This window comes from Octopus bimaculoides, chromosome 12, assembly GCF_046866305.1.
Source record: "Octopus bimaculoides isolate indiv1 chromosome 12, ASM4686630v1, whole genome shotgun sequence".
Lineage (NCBI taxonomy): Eukaryota > Metazoa > Mollusca > Cephalopoda > Octopoda > Octopodidae > Octopus > Octopus bimaculoides.
Genome location: NC_142939.1, coordinates 68,479,987 through 68,496,844, shown reverse-complemented (window position 1 = coordinate 68,496,844; position 16,858 = coordinate 68,479,987). Strand labels below are relative to the sequence as shown.

The window sequence follows — 16,858 nt, the reverse complement described above, 5'->3', positions numbered from 1 at the left end:
CACGTAATGTATGCCGCTTCAAACAAACGAACAAAAAAAAAGATCTCTTATGCACTCAGGTATGCATTTTCCTCCGTATATGGCTGGAACCACATAAACAAAGGGAAAGAAAAGATGACCTATATGCGGGCAGGCTGTTCAAGACGAGCAAGCAATAACTTCTATGCCGGCCATTGGACATAAAATTACAGCAAGTGTCCATACCGACTTTATGAAGCAACACCACAACTTCGTATCTTGTATTAGATTAAAATATTCCCAACTACGGAATACACGACAATGATAGAAAGATTGATAACACAAGACGCCAAACGAAAACACATAATATCAATCATAAGCGGTGGTACCAACACTTTAAGCATGTAGCGAACTGTGTATACTGTTATTCGTTGACTACTTTCTATCGTTATGCATCGGCCATACTGGAGCGACACGTTTAAGGAAATTTTTGTGTGTCACTAGGTATCTCCCGTTCTGATTTGTAAGTAGTTGCACGACGTCTTTTTAACGAAAAGCAAACAATGGGACAGGATTAGGCAGAAATACACAATATACACGAGAACGGTGTAAACACAAACAAACACGTGCGCAACACATGCACATATATCTATGTATATACAAATAAATGCCCGCATACACAATTTTATCGATATGACTTTGAGGATTCGGAGATGGACGAATGAACGATTTATAAAATCTGGGAAATCACGCACATAGTACGAATTATTTAATTTTCTCCATAATAAAGATAGCTTTTTTCGGTAAAGTTCACAGATTTTGTTTTCATGAAATATTATTTTAACAACTTCAGATATATATATATATGTATGTATGTATGCATGCATGTATGTATGCATGCATGCAATTATGGATGGATGTATGGTTGGGCTAGTGGCGTGCATTGACTGGTAATATGTCATCCGTTTTCACCATTTTGTACACCAATTCTGCACTTATCACTTTCTAATGTGTTGTCTATTCTGTATTTGCTTTCATTCGTTCTTAGTGCCTGCCCTTGAGCAGCACAGATTACAGCCTCCGTTTCCAGTTTAAATCACTTTTAGTCATCTATAGCCATCTTTCTTCTCTATCTGGCTTATCGTCAACATTCCTATGAAATTGTCCATGCATTCCTTTCTTTATCCACCGATTTTCTGTTTCATTCATTCTCAAGTGTCTGTGCAGTGCTTTATCTTTGTAATCTTTCATGCTACACAAGCCTGACCGTACTTCAAATAATAGTGGTTCCGTGGCATTTTTACATATCATGCTATGTTGTTTTTCTTCTGCTCTAATGCAGTGTTTGCATCCAACCAGTCCTCTTCCACCTCTTGTTCTTGTACACACAGTCTCTCTGTTTGTCACGTTTTGGGTCGAGTACGCCATATCTAGTCAGCAACTTTCTTGTCTTTCTGTCTAAGCTGTTTAGTTCGTCTACTGTTCGTGTGATTACCCCTGCTTCATATCTAAGGAGTGAAACCGCCCAGGTGTTAATCTCTTCAATCTTATTCCGGTTGCTTAATTTCGCCTTAAGCATCAGTCTCAATCTGCGCAAGTGTTCCACCTTAATTTTTTCTATCATTTCTTCCTCCATCAATTTATCCATTTCCAATATCCCGTAGTACTTATCGTCTTTTCTATCTGCCTCTACTGATTTCCATAAACTTCTTCCATATGCTGTCATTTCCCCCCTCTACTTCGTCATACTTTTTCCAAGCAATCGCTCAGCATTCGATGCAATACGAAATAGTTTCATATATTCCATAATCTAAGAATGTGGGATCGTATCGTACGCATTACGATAATCCATCCATGACATAGATAAGTTATTTTTCCTCCTCTTTCAGTCTCTAAGTACAATTTTGTCTACCAGGAGTTGATACTTGGAACCGCTGCACTTACGCTTGCCACCCTTCTGTTCATGTGGACGGATTCCATTTCTTTGCAGATGTTCGTACATTTACTCTGCGATCATTCCAGTTTATAATGTTCACATAAGTGGCAAGAAGGATATCGGCCTGTAATTGTCTAACGTATTGCCTCCTTCGATGTTTTTCAAGTACACCACTGTCCTACCCATTGTTAACAACACTGGTGTTACTTGGTCGGCATTTAAAAAAGTGTTGAGTTGTGCAGCTTATTATTGTTATTATTATTGTTGTTTTTGTTGTTGCTGTTGCCGTTTTCAAGTTGTTTTAATAGCTTTGTCTCCACATAGATTTGGTTAACATCGATTCTGAAATTTTGCGTTAGTATGCGTGGTTTACGTATGGCAATGTCTGTATATTACTACCACAATGCAAATGTTTTGTAATGATTCTAACATTAATAACTGTTGCATTTTTTTGTTTGGGGTGAAATATATTTTATTCCAATATTTTGGTTGCACTTTTTGTTTTAATTTTTCATTTTAACAATATGACAAAAATCTCGATGTACAAAACCATTTTCAAATGCAACACACATAAACAGAAAATGATTATAGATAAAAATACGAGCATTAAAGTTTATAATGTGTCTGGTAAACGAAGGATACTTTATTTACCAATAACACCACAACTATAAGAAATCAACGTTCACCACACACAACCCAGTGCACCTTCAAGAAGTAGCAACCGGAAGAAATGACAACAGCGCAGGTCCCTTTTGGAAGATGATTTTGACAGGCTTGGATTAAGAAAATCTTCATTTATTTGCTCCAATGTTTATACCAAAACATTTTACTCACGTGTCTCACAAAAACTAAAACAGCTACTTGTATATTCTCGAGAAACTCAGTCAAAGACAACAGGCAACCTCTACATTCGGGATAGTATTTGTCTATTGAGCGTAGTTCAATCTACGGCACTGTTAGCCTATTTTTGAGGCTGAGGACAAGGGGACAGTTTAATTATGAAAACTAACACATGTCCTTACACTTGTACCCGAGAAAGAGGATCAATGTACCACAAGGGTGAGAGATAAAGGTATTGGCAAAGGCATTGATTCCTGTTTTACTGTTACATCAGTAATGCAGATGCGTTGTCAGAACCGAAAGAAGGAGGAACACTATATGATGTATAGAGGTCACTATGGACTTCCAATCATTTCCACTCTCCAAAATCACAAGTGCATTCAACATCTGTCTGAAGTTGTGGGATACACGACCATTGAGGGTGGTGGCAATAGGATGAATTCCATCTTATGTACAAGAAATAGCATGAGGGTTTTCTGTCCTCGATGAGTTTTAAAAGCACATGCAAATAGGATTATAAAAACAAGAGAATTAAGAGTGCCGCATCACAGCAGCACTATTCTTTGGAGTTTTAGAATTGGTCGGCGATAATTCTTTATCTTTAGAAATGGAACTGAACAGACAGGAGAGCCAAAATATTCATTTCTCCAGGTAAGGAGAGAGATGAAGGAGGTTACATCAGTTAGAGAGCAGCATTAAACCGTAGCACTGACAAAATTAACCTCAAATAGAACCACTAAATCCTGTGATAAACAGAACTAACGTTAGCAGAAAATACCTTTAAAACTGTTGTATTATACAGGAATTTGAAACTAGGGTAAAGTTTACAAAAATGAATTTTCTACAACAGAAACCAACGCATAGATGTTTGGTGCCTAACATTTATAGGACTCTAAGGACAGAACTTTAAAAATGCCTCTGAACAAAAAGGTATTGAAATGCACCGGAGGAAAACAACGTAATGAAATGCACCTGGAGAAGAATGCATTAAAATGCACCGGGGGAAGACAACAATGAAATGCACCGGGGAAAGACAATGCATTGAAATGCACAGGGAAAAGAATGCATTGAAATGCACAGGGAAAAGAATGCATTGAAATGCACCGGGGGAAGACAAAGCATTGAAATGCACGGGGAAAAGAATGCATTGAAATGCACCGGGGGAACACAAAGCATTGAAATGCACCGGGAAAAGAATGCATTGAAATGCACCGGGTGGAAGACAAAGCATTAAAATGCACCGGGGGGGAAGACAAAGCATTAAAATGCACCGTCCTTTGTAAATGAAGTTCGCTGCAATATCATAAGTAGAATAATACATTTATTGTACGGCAAAAATTGTGGATATGTATTGATTAACTAGAAACAACTAGGACTCTCAGAGGACAGAAGTATCTCAAAATAACAAATTATTCAACTGAACTGAAAAAGGTGTATCCTTAGAGCTTTAATTTCCCAGCTAACGCTCAGACATTTTTACACCTGAATGAACCGAGTTATGAAGTGTTTTGTTCATGAACACATCGTGCGAGCCGGTCTCGAAATCGAAATCACGACCTTTAACATTAAATCACATACAAGCATAAAAATTGTAGAAAACAAAACTGTATTCATGCAGAAACGTGCAGAATAGCAGACAACACGCAAGATAGGAACAGCAACCAGAACATATTTATGAAATTCCATTCTTATCAGGTGTACTTCATAATAAGAAACGAAATGATTATTGATTGGGTGTATTTCTTGCTTCAGATTAATGGCATCCTGGAAGAGACTAACATCTAGGTGTGACGCATTGTGTCTTGGTATGTATACAGAGAGCTTCTTGCCTCAAAGGAGGAACAATTGGAAACAGTTCTCGCAAACCTCTTCAGTGAAATCCAATTTCTGATAAGCGATAGGTTGCGTGGCATAGCCCAGTAGTATGAGAAACAGAAATCTTTCAGCAAGTCTTTAAATATGTGTATAGTCAAACGAATTGGTCAATATTAAGGTTAATTTTAGTGTCGCTGAAAAATGGCTGGGAATTATGTTGGTGGAATTAAACAAAGACATTTAGTGCCGACAAAATCTTCGCAAATATGTATACGAACGTCATCACCATTATCTAATGAAACAAGATTACAAAACCATCACACAGTTGCACTGCAGGACCCCGTCCCACATTTAATAATATGAAGCTATCAACTAATATGGATGGGGAATAGAAAACAAAAAAAACAGTTGAAAGGAAACATCAGACTTTACCACAACACAAATACACACAAAATTTCTCCTCTACAAATTAAAAATCATTTGCTAAAAAAACAGCAGAAAGTTTGTGTGTCAAGGGGTTAAACTTGCGGCGCGAAGAAAAGATGTGTTAATGTATGTTTTATTGTATTTTCTCTATCTCTCTTCCAATATACTCCACTTTCCGTTGGTGTTCATTTGTTTTTTTATTGTTATTAGTTATTTATTCATTCAATTTCAGCCTGTTTGTAAAACTTTCGTATTTCACTAGAATTCTTTATTCTCATGCGAGAAATAGTCGTGTTTTTGAAAGCAGTTAATTCCCCATGTTTTTGACGTTTGTGCTGTTTTTATTCTTGCGTTATTTTTATGTTTATTCTTTTTCAATGTTGTTGATGCTCTCTTTCTGTTCTTTTGCCTCCAACACCCACAGGTTTTATTGAAAGTGTATATTTTGAGTCCACGTTTCTTTTGTTGTTGTCTTGTTTTTGAACGCTAGAACGAACTCGTTTACATTTTCCTACAGAATTATAGAGTTCTGTAGGACTCTATAATTATCAATTTGATGTTATATATTTTTTATCCCATGTTATGGCGGTGGAGTTTTGCTAAGATTCAAACCTCTTAGCATCAGTCCCCATTTTCCTCCAAGCAGTTCCTGCAACTGATTAATTCATTTCCTGTTCTAATTTGGGCAACTTATTGCCCAGAATAGAAATTGTTGCAAGATGCTATAATATTTTATCCAGAGCGCTTCCTAGTCGTTCTAGCATGAGTAGGTATGGAATTGTCATCTTCATTGGCTTTATAACGTAAGCCTCTTTATTTTCCTCTGTGTTTCAGTTAACGTCTCCTGAACTGCTGTTTTTGTTGATGTATGTACGTAATAGTTTACCGTTAGATCCGAGGACAACAATATACTTTCATCAATTTGTGTATTATGTTGTTTTGATCAGAACTTCTATTGCCTCCATCATTCATTTGCAGTGAGCCTTTTAGATTTGAAGCGCAATTTCGTTGACTTCTTGCGTTTTAGTTTCTGCCATATTTTAAATTTGAGGTTTCAAATGTGTTACCTCCCTTCTGTAATAGGTTTCCATGTATATATTTTTTATCAGCTAGATTCTCATGTAATACTTTCACTGTATTCTGTTGTCATTTCTTACCTTTATTTGGATGTTTTATTTTAAGTTCAAATGTACGGACGTCTTATGTTCACTGTATATTCTATCTCTAACTTTCTCTATTTCAAGTATTTGTTTCTGTTCATTAAATATCTCTGTATGTTTGTTTATGTTGTTGCTGTTATGTTTTACATAATCATGTACGTTTTCCATTTAACCGCTTATTTCATACTACTTGTTTGTTGCTGTTGTTTTCTTTTTAGTGATAGTGTTGATATGCTAAATATATATATATATATATATATATATATATATATATATAGAGAGAGAGAGAGAGAGAGAGAGAGAGAGAGAGAGATATATATATATGCATCACTACCGTTTCCATATTATTCCTTAAGTATTGTTCCTTAATTTGATTTTTGAGCATTGACAGATACATCTGTTTGGTTTTAACCATTTGAGTGGAAATTCCTTCTCAACTACAACTTACGGCAAACGTTTCGTATCTCTATCAATCCGCTGCAGGCACAATACGTTCTATAATGTGTTACAGGAACTTGTTCCCCATTAGCACTGCTTGATCCTCATTTTTGTATTGTATATTACAACCAATAACGTTCACTATTGTGGCTCAGTACTTTCTAAAATACATTTAGTTTGGCCCGTTGTTCAGTGAAATAGATCTGGTCAACAAAACCTGCCCTACCCTGGTTAAGCAACAATAATATACAAGGAAATGCGCACAGAAAATTTCGTCGTATGTCTTGTAGCACGCTTTGGTGTTTCTATAAGTAAGGCTAAGTGGAAGCACCGTCTAGATTTTAATATTGAGCACTCTTGTCTAGAAATGACCCGCAAATGGCCAGTCTTGTTGACAAAATGAATTCATAATGTTTTAAGTAAGGCGATGCAATAAACACACACAACACAGTTTATCGATTTTCTTTCTGATCGGTTCGTCCATGAACAAAGTTCAGTTACTTTTCAAATAGTGTTTTTTTTTTTTGTTTTGGGTTTTGTTTTGCTTTTAGAGAGTCTGTGATGTTGAAAGTATGTTTCGTTTTGACTCATTTGTTTCAAGTGTTTGGGTGTCTCTTTATTTTCCTGTGTGTATGTGTAAATTGTATAAACAGTAAATTTTATGTCATTTAATCACATATAATACATGTAATATGATAAATATCATTTCAAATTACTTCATTTGTCCGATTAGTTTTGTTTGTTTTCAAAATTTCATTTTGCTTTCCTTTACTTCTCGTGGAAGTTGATCTAATCTACGCACTTGTACGTTAAGCAACTGTATTATTAGAACTAATTATTATTATCATCATCATTATATTATTATTAACATAATCATCATCATCACCGCTATCGTTACTATTATCGTCTTCATCCTTTTCATCATCGACGCCGTTATTGTTGTTCATTAGTCTTCCTTTCGTGTTTTCGTTGCACACTCGTTACCGAAATCAGCTCTGTGTCACCTGTGTAACTTCAAGATTTTTACTTTGATTTTGTTGTCCATTATTGTTGTAAAATGTATTTCAGTAATATCTGAGCGATGCCTTGTTGTGCAATTTTCTGTCGATTCTTACATATTTTAATTCCAGACACTATCTTTCTACTCGTCTGCCTGATATAAACAAATGCATGCATCATTAGAGAATTGTTTCTCGTATTAGCCTCATATTCTACATCTAAATCCAGTTTTTATATAATTACATGATTTATCCTTGTTTTGGAGAGATATGTTTCTCTTTTGTTTTGGAATTAAACGCTCATACGGTGCCATATCATTCCCTTATGTCCTTGATAAAAGTAAGTGAATGCTTATACTTCATATCCATGTCTATGTATTGGAATATTATAGAATGTGGTAATTTCTTTGTGATGTAAATTTTTACACGCGTTTGCTTATAATGCTTATACAGCATATAATGTTCTGCTTAATATTTCATAACGCAAGCATAACCGCTTTTGTATATAAGTCCCAACTTTGTGGTATAGGTGGTTGCATGCTTTCTAAGTTATATCAAGGCAGCTAGAGAAAATGGCATCATTTCTTTCTGCTCATGTGCACATAGTCTGCCTTTACTATAGTTGGTTTCTTTATATGGTTTCTGTGGTAAAACTAATCGTGTGCTGCAGTCAAGAACCTTTCAGTAAAATCTTTGGCACAGGATTTCTCAACACTTCACACAATTTCCGTAGTGGTTTCTCTCTAATAGGTTTGTAAACTGGGCTATTGTGAGGAAAATGGCCACAGTAGGAGACGTATTCAAAGTATACACTTGACAATTTACTTTTGACACCCCGCAATCATCTTGAATCTATGGGCAGCTCTAATTGACACTACTTTGCTGCTCAACTGTATCAAAAAACTGTATCACCCACGTGTCCACCAGTTATCAATAAAACATCTGCTTTGTATTTCTTGGTTTCCTTGGAGATAGAGAACAGATTTTCATTTGTTTAGTATTTCGTAGATACTTTTTTATTAATTTTCCATGTTGCTTTGTAGTTCTGCAGTAAATAGTTTATAAGAGTTTTCCTATTTCATCAGGCATCTAAACATCTTTATTGATGGTAAATCAAGTTTCCTTCTATCTGTTTTGTGCGATGTAGTCTAAAGCAGCCATTATTTTCCAGTTTTATTGTGTAATATTGCTAGATTATTTATTGTCCAGTTCAAAATATTATAACATATTAGAGGGACAGCTACAGTATTGATGTCTAGTATCTGCTTTTAGTAATAATCTAATGTAACAGTTATTCTTTCATATTTTTTCATTTGTTGTTCACTGTCCACTTCATCGATTCCTAAGTATTCCTATGTCTATGATTGTTCTAATTTTCTTATCTGTAATTTTCGTAATTAATTTTCGTCTCTTCGAGGTTGGTTTGGTGCATTTTCTAATGTAAATCTCATATCAATGTTTCTGTTACTGTCTGCAAAAGTGGTTCTAGTTAATCATAAACAGAATACAACTTGAGATTATCGATATACAAAATATATTGAGTGTCTTTGCCGGAGCATTTTACTACGAAGCCAGTTCTGCGCATTATGCCTACTAAGTTGTATGAGTCATGTGTTTTCTCATACGCTTCTTGCTAAGGGTTCGCGTTCTCGTTGTTGGGCAAGTCGTCTGAATCCAATATTTCCTACATAGCAAATAGGCTAATTACTGTGGTTGCACCATCAGCACATTATCCAAGAAGGTGGACTTGTGTCGTCTTTCCGCTGCTCCTCTTGGTAACGAATATTATTAAATATTAAGAGGGATGTTAGGGTGAAAGTGTGTATACTTGACCAGTGAACCAGTTGGAAGTTGGATGGCTGTAACGAACATTGCTAGAATAAGGAACCTACTCGAAGTATGCCCTTGAGGTCGGGGAACAACTTTTAGAAGAAAGCACTTACACTTGATATTCACGGTGATCTTGAACCTCTGAGGATCACTGTTTGGAACTAAAATTCTATTCTCTATCAAAACCATTCTATTCTCCATAGACTCACCATTTATTTGCGTACCATAGACATTTTTATTTCATTCGACCATTCCTTCCATCACTTCGTACATTTTGTAAAATTCAAGATTATGTATGGCCAGCCTGTATAATGCCTATTTCAACTGAAACATCTACGAGCAAACATTTGAGATTGTTGTCGTCGTCGTCGTGGTCATACTTCATTCTTTGATCAATTCAGACAAAAGCTTGCCGAGTGTGATAAGCTAGGACACAACAAGTTATGAGATATAATACATCCAGCTTCCTGAGTGCTCCTCTTAAAAATGTTCTTGCATACTTGTGATAAAAACTTAAAAGGAAGGATGCTGACCTAGTGTGTGTGTGTGTGTGTGTGTGTGTGTGTGTGTGTGTGTGTGTGTGTGTGTGTGTGCGCGTGTGCGTGTGCGTGTGCGTGTGTGCGCTCGCGCGCGCGTTTGGTTTAAATGTATGCATCTGATATAGATGTATGTGGTATAAATATTTCAAAGCATATTTAGTGTTATGTGTGATAAAACAAAACAGTAATATTTAGAGTAGAAAGGAAAGTATAAAAACTGAAATAAAAATTGTGTGCATAAATTATTATTCAATATTTGCTTGTAAATATTGTTTCAGCGTAAACTTCGGAAGTTTAAATGTAAATGAATTCATGAGAATGTTTAGAGGAAAACACAAATCGTCGGGTGCGCATCATATCAATTCATGGGCACCCAACAAGTTGTGGTTGAATCGAGAGGAACTGGGAATTCCTAACGACAAGTATGTATTTCGGTGCGTGTGTATTTCATAAGTATTTTCCTTATGTATTTTCAATTAAATATCCTGTATATTGTTAATTATTTCTAAGTGATCCTGTTACGTTTCATTAAGTAGTTGCCTCCGATCGTCGTTTTTCCAAATCTTGTCTATTTTATGCCACATAACTTTGAGAGCGCGGCACTTGGCATTGCGCCGGAAAAGAAATGTTTAATGACATTTCCAATTTTGTCGGGATTGATATTTGCCTTTCATCCTTGCAAGCTCTCTTCCTTTATAGACAATCAATATCTGCACCTGAACAACGGGCTCCAGCCATGGTTAAGGGTTTTCTTGCCTTCCTGTCCAAATCCTTTAGCTTAACCTCTGTCAACTTTAGATAAGAGTATGGCAACGAGGACTGCGCAGCTAGAAACATCATCAATCGTCTGTGACTTTTCCGCAAATTCTGCACGAGGGGTCAGATCCATCTTTAAGGATGTTTGATAGTTGTTTCTGGCAGATAAGCTCTGATCTGGCGCTGCAACAACAAAACCTTCTGTTTCCTCTTTCAGACCAGACCCTTGTAGCCATTGGTTTGTTAGATTTTGATCAACATCTGGCTTGGACAGGCGGTTATTATTATTATTATGATATAAAACCTCACTGCATATTTCGAAGCGTATGATGGAAAGTGTCAGCTTGTCCACAGCCAGCAAACTAAGGTGACAATTGTTTACTGGTCATGCTCCAAGAACCCCGCGAAGAATTCTTGCAGTTCCAAGCAATGCTGATTTTTATAGGTGTTCTACCTTCACACTTATATCAATCTTTTTGAGCCATGTTGTTGTCATTATTATTCCTTCGTAACACAGCTTAGGTAGAAATGCACTAGTCTTTAGTCATCTGTCAAGTCACAACAAAGACCTCAGACAGATAATACTTTCCTTAAGATGTGCGCTGTGCCCAATGAGGCTGTTTTATGCAAGATATCAATCGTGCATAGGATTTCCAATTATCATTACAAATACTACTACTACTACTACTACTACTACTACTACTACTACTGGTACTATTATTATTATTATTATTATTATTAAGGCAACGAGCTTGCAGAATCGGTAACGCGCTGGATGAAATGCTTAATGGTATTTTGCTCGTTGCTACGTTTTCAGTTCAAATTCCAGCGAGGTCGACTTTACCTATTATAGTTTCGCGGTCGATGTAATCGACTCCTCCCCTCCTCAAAAACTGATGTTCATGTGGTAAAATTATTATTATTGTTATTATTGAGAGAGCTAAACATCGAAGTGACATCGGGGTACAAATATTCGAAGCCACCATCATCATCATCATAATCTTCATCATCATCATCATCATCATCATCATCGTCATCGTCATTATCATCAACATCAAAGCCATCATTATCATATAGCTATTTAGAAATAAACAGACGACTTACAGGCCGTTCCATTGTCGTCTTTCATTTATTGCATTGTAATTCACGAAAATATTTTTTTTACTCATTGTCATAATTTTATGGGGAGAACATTTTGAAAGTATTCAGCGTCCACCTTATTTGCTTCCAGGTCATCACTAGGATTCATTTTTCGATTTATTATATTTAAAATAGTCAAAGCATTGCTCTATCGTATTTTAACGTAGCTTCTGCTGGAATAGCGATGAATTGTACTAGGCGGAACAGTGATAGCGCTGTAGACGGCTCCAAGGAAATATTTTAAAAGACAGACAAATAGAAACAATAGAATTAAAATAAAAGTTAAATAATCAGACACAAACAAGTTCTTAAACTTTGGCAAACATAAAAAGAAGCAACACATTTGTAAATACTTCAGTCTTGCTAGTATGGCAAACATTAAATATTTCTTCACAGTATTTGGAACGAATATTAGGTATGTGGGAGGATTGTGTTGCAAGGCAATGCATTATTGTTTTTTGTATGAAAGCTCACAGCTTATTTTGCTGGGTATGAAGGAAAGTATCAGCTGTCCACAGCCAGCAGACTCCGGTGACACTTGTTTACTGGTCATGCTTCAAGAACCCTGCCAAGTACTTTTGAAGTTCCAGGCAATGCTGATTTTTGTAGGTGTTCTACCTTAGCACTTGCATCGACCTTTTTCAGCCATGTTGGTATTTGAGTACTGATTCTTTCAAGTGCAGCAATTACTATTAGCATCACGTCTAGTCTCTTCATTGACCACAACCTTCATATTTCCCACTTCAAATCGTCATTGACCACAACCTTCGTATTTCCCACTTCAAATATTATTATTTTATGTTTGATTTTTGCTTTGCATTTGTACAGGTTGGCTCTAAGTCTCAACCTGATACCTCAAGACACAAGTTAGAAGTTCAAGTTGGTGTTATACCTAGGGTGTCATATATTTGGTTTTGCACATAGTATTGTGCTAGAGAATGTTTAAGAAACCATAAGAAAATTATGAGTTTGTTTTAAAATTTGAGATTACATAGCATTTTACGTAAGATATGGGCAGTTCCCATGGGCACAGTCTATTGAGTTTCTGCCATTTTAGGTTATTAATATTTTTGTTATTATTATTATTTATTAATATTATTATTATTATAGTTATCAGCAGAGCAAGCTACAGTTAACATCTCAACTGAATCGCATATAAATCAGAGAAAACTGCAACGTTCAGTTTTGAAGTATGTACCATCGTGGAAGTGAAATCCTTTGTCGCTGACAGGTGAGTTTATCTTAGTACGTTCTCCCCGATTGTGGGAGACACCAGTTAAATTTTGCTCCTGTAAAGTAAATATTTGCATTCTTCCATCATGAAGAGAGCATGAGACCACACAATGAAGCTTGTTTATGAGATGGGAGGAGCGAACATTGACCAGAGAGTAAAGTAATACAGTAGAAAATTAAAAGATATATGGAAAAAAGAAAATTTACACGAAAGCATCAAAGCCACCATCACCTCAATCATCATCAACAAGAAAAACAATAGTAATTTAAGTCACAGTAACAAGAACAACAATTTTGAAGACGAACAGAAAATGAAAAATTGTGACAAAGAAAACATTGAGACCATTGTCAGCATCACATTCTTTCGAATGTGATTTTGTGAAAGATATCAGAAAATGCTTGGTGAAGCCTAACCTCTATGTTCTACTTCCATATGAAAAGGATCAGTTGAAGAAACAAACTTTCATCTATATTGTTCTTAGCAAGAAGGGCAGAGAGAATTGAATATCTATCCTACCCACGCACTCAGAATAGGATGGAAAATACCTGAATGTTGGCTGTAGTTCAATTTGGCGATGAGAGGGAAGGAATACCAGTATGTGATAGTAACAACATACTATAACGAAAAAGATACGTATACACAGATGTCTCCATCCTATCTGGGGAGTCAATAGGATGGAGACGAAGAAAGTTACATTTACGAACGTACCTCCATAACCAAACGTTTAGTATTTAAGAATGATACACGATAAATATGGGGATATCCTTACCATGAAGTCAATTCCGAAGGAAAACTGGTCAAGACGGAAGTAGAAATGATGTTCCCAATAGGAGCATCAAGTTCTTTCACATCTTTTACATGATGGCTTGGAGCCCAGAAAATTAGTGGAGGGGAGTAAAAAGATATGTTACGCCTGTGGGAGTTCTTGCCATCAAAAAGATTTCGGCCTTCATTTACAGAAGAATTAAGCCATCGCTATTACCAACACAACGGCCACATCTACACCAACATCATGTAGAGCAGTTAAGGACACCTACATCAAAACAACGATAAACTTTGCTCCCTGCTCCCACGGTAACAAAAGTGAGAAAATGAAAAAGCAGGAGGGTACTGAGACATACTCTGAGCACACAATAAAACCGGCAACAAACAGAGATGTCCCGAATATTCGAACTTCTCGAAAATCAGAGTGAGTCATCTCCACTTTTCGTTTCTCAGCTAACATGGCTATGCTGAGAGTGAGGTGCGTGAAGGTGAGTGACCTGCGGTCATCCTTGAAGGAATGTAACTTGATCAAGGCTCCCAGATCGCTTGGAATGGAAGCGGTAGCCATCAGGGAAAGGAAAACTCTTTGTCCGCATGCGCTACCGCACATGTTACACGATTATAAGATATACTTATTTCTTGATCAGTCGGATTGAGGAGTTGGGATTGCAGTGCTTATCCAGAAATCCTCAGATTTCAAAGTTTGGGTAATCCTCTTGGATGCGGAAAGTAGATTGGTGTCAGCTTTTAGGCTCGTAACATCTTTAGATGTTTAGAAACATTCGTAGTAACGTTTTGCACTTATTACTATAGTATTTAGGACGTACAGAACGACTGTGTGGGGTTGGTATATAGCAGAACGGCGTACAAAATCCTCGGAAACTTCCCCACAAACTATTGGTTGTTTGAGAGGTACCGACCAGATTTCTCTGATGTGCTAATGTAGACATGGAGAAACCACAGAGATTCATGCGGATCGTATCCAGACAGAGTATTTGTTAGGTCTGTGGATAGAAATAGCTTATTTTGTCTACTGTTTAAACTTGTTAGCTACAAAACCCACAAATTTGTGATCTGCTCCGTCAATTTACATAGGGTTCATTGATATGGACCCGGTTACTAGGTGTTGAGCGCATCATTACTAGCAGCTGAAAACCAATGCGCTCTGATTAGTGAAGTAGATAAGCGACAGTTGACATAGAAATCTGTCAACAATTGATTGTGGGTCACTCTGATGATGGCGATTAGTATAAAATCAATAGCGTTTAGCAATGAGCTAACAACAGGAATGCATTAGAGAGAATTAGTTAGCAACCGAAAAGAGGATATTAGTAAAAGCATCACGTCCAACGTGATAGCAACGAAAATAGCCCTTGACCATTTCTTCGAAGCAAAACAGAAAGGCTGCATTTTCAGAGCTAAGAGCTGTGCGCTGAAACACGAAGGACCCGAACGGTCGAGACATGACGTGGCAACAAGATCATGATGAGGTATATGACGGCCAGGGACAAGCCCATGCTACTGACACCCGAGCAGATGTGTTCGGTCTTCTACTAGCACTTCTCACGACAGTGGTGTAGATTAGTTCTTACCTGGAGAGTCTGCTGTGACTCTAAGGATTTGGATGCAAGGTTCTGCAAACGAGCGAGATAAGAGAGGCGATGAGCTGTTATGGAAGTCGGAAATCACTCGGTTTGGATGCTTAGCTCTAGATTATGTTTCTTGGTAGATTTGCTTAGCAACCTTTCGGTATGTGACTATCGTGACTGTCAGAAGAACGGTAAGATTTGTTGTATTGTGAAACAGGGTGAGGTAACGTTGCTGAGGAAGGAAGCTGAAAAGGGAATGTGCCAGACAATTTTCGACCCATAATTGTACCAAACAGTATTTAAAATTTTGGCCAACGTATTAGGACAAAGATGGTCCTTCTCGGCTGTAATCGGGTCAAGGAAGCGATCCCAAACAGGACTTTCAGCGTTGCCACTTAAACATGCAGTCGCTTCTGATGCCCAAAAGCACTGAGTTGCGCCATGTGCAGCGGCTTCTAGACGTTGAATGCGTGTGGTATCTAGTCATGAGGAAGCTGCAGTCCTATATGAAGGAAAGAGCGTTTGGCCCCTAGTGTCGTCAGGTGCTCACAACCTTCTACCAATCGGAAAATAGAATCGATGGTTCCTATCGTTCGACTTGTAGCAATATAGGGCAGATTAGCGGCGAAGAACTGTGACGATGTTCTCGGGAAAGGAGTGGGCACCGATAAAAATAAACCGGTTAGTCTGTTCCGGAGGATTTTACGTTCGGGGTCAACTATGGACAATTTTTAGAAGTCCTTGACTTGGCAGTGCGACTGGAAGCGTGGTGGGCACTTCTGTTTCGAAATAAATGCTGTAGGCACGGATATGCTATCAGACGGGCTTGTATGAGATGTGTGCAGAGCGAAGAAACCGCTCTGCAGGTTCTCATTCAGCGTCTCGGCATTGCCGACTTCTGAAGTCATGTCCATCAGCTGCTGTCGAGTGTGGAATGATTGGAGAGGCACAGATAAGTAGCCATTTTCAACTCGATAAGGTCAAGCAACTCACAACAACACACGCTCACACACATACACGCACACACACACACTTACACGCACACACATACACGCACACACATACATACACGCACACACACATACTGTGTTTTATTTTGTGCTGTCCATTATGTTTTAATGCAAACGCTTGTCTAATAAAGAAATCCTATTATTAATATTATTATTATTATTATTATTATTATGGCGGCAAACTGAAGGAATGGTTAGGACGCCGGGCGAAATACTTAACGGCATTTAAAATTATATTATTTTTATCCTTATTCTATGACCTTTACAATTATTATAGCAGTGCATGCTTATTTAGTTAAGAGGTATTGTCTTTTGATATTTGGTAACAAGTCTCGTCAAAGCACAAGAATCATTCTTGGGATGCTTGCGGAATATAGGATGGTTCAATGATGTTTTAAGTCCACTTTTTCCTAATCTTTGCAGC

The 16,858-nt window shown here is 37.2% G+C and overlaps 1 protein-coding gene across 5 annotated transcripts in view; it reads right to left on the bottom strand.

The window, feature by feature from the left end:
* The window catches only part of LOC106881655 (uncharacterized), a 261,665-nt gene that overhangs the window by 209,114 nt on the left and 35,693 nt on the right, over positions 1 to 16,858 (bottom strand). The gene's annotated exons all lie outside the window — the stretch shown is intronic.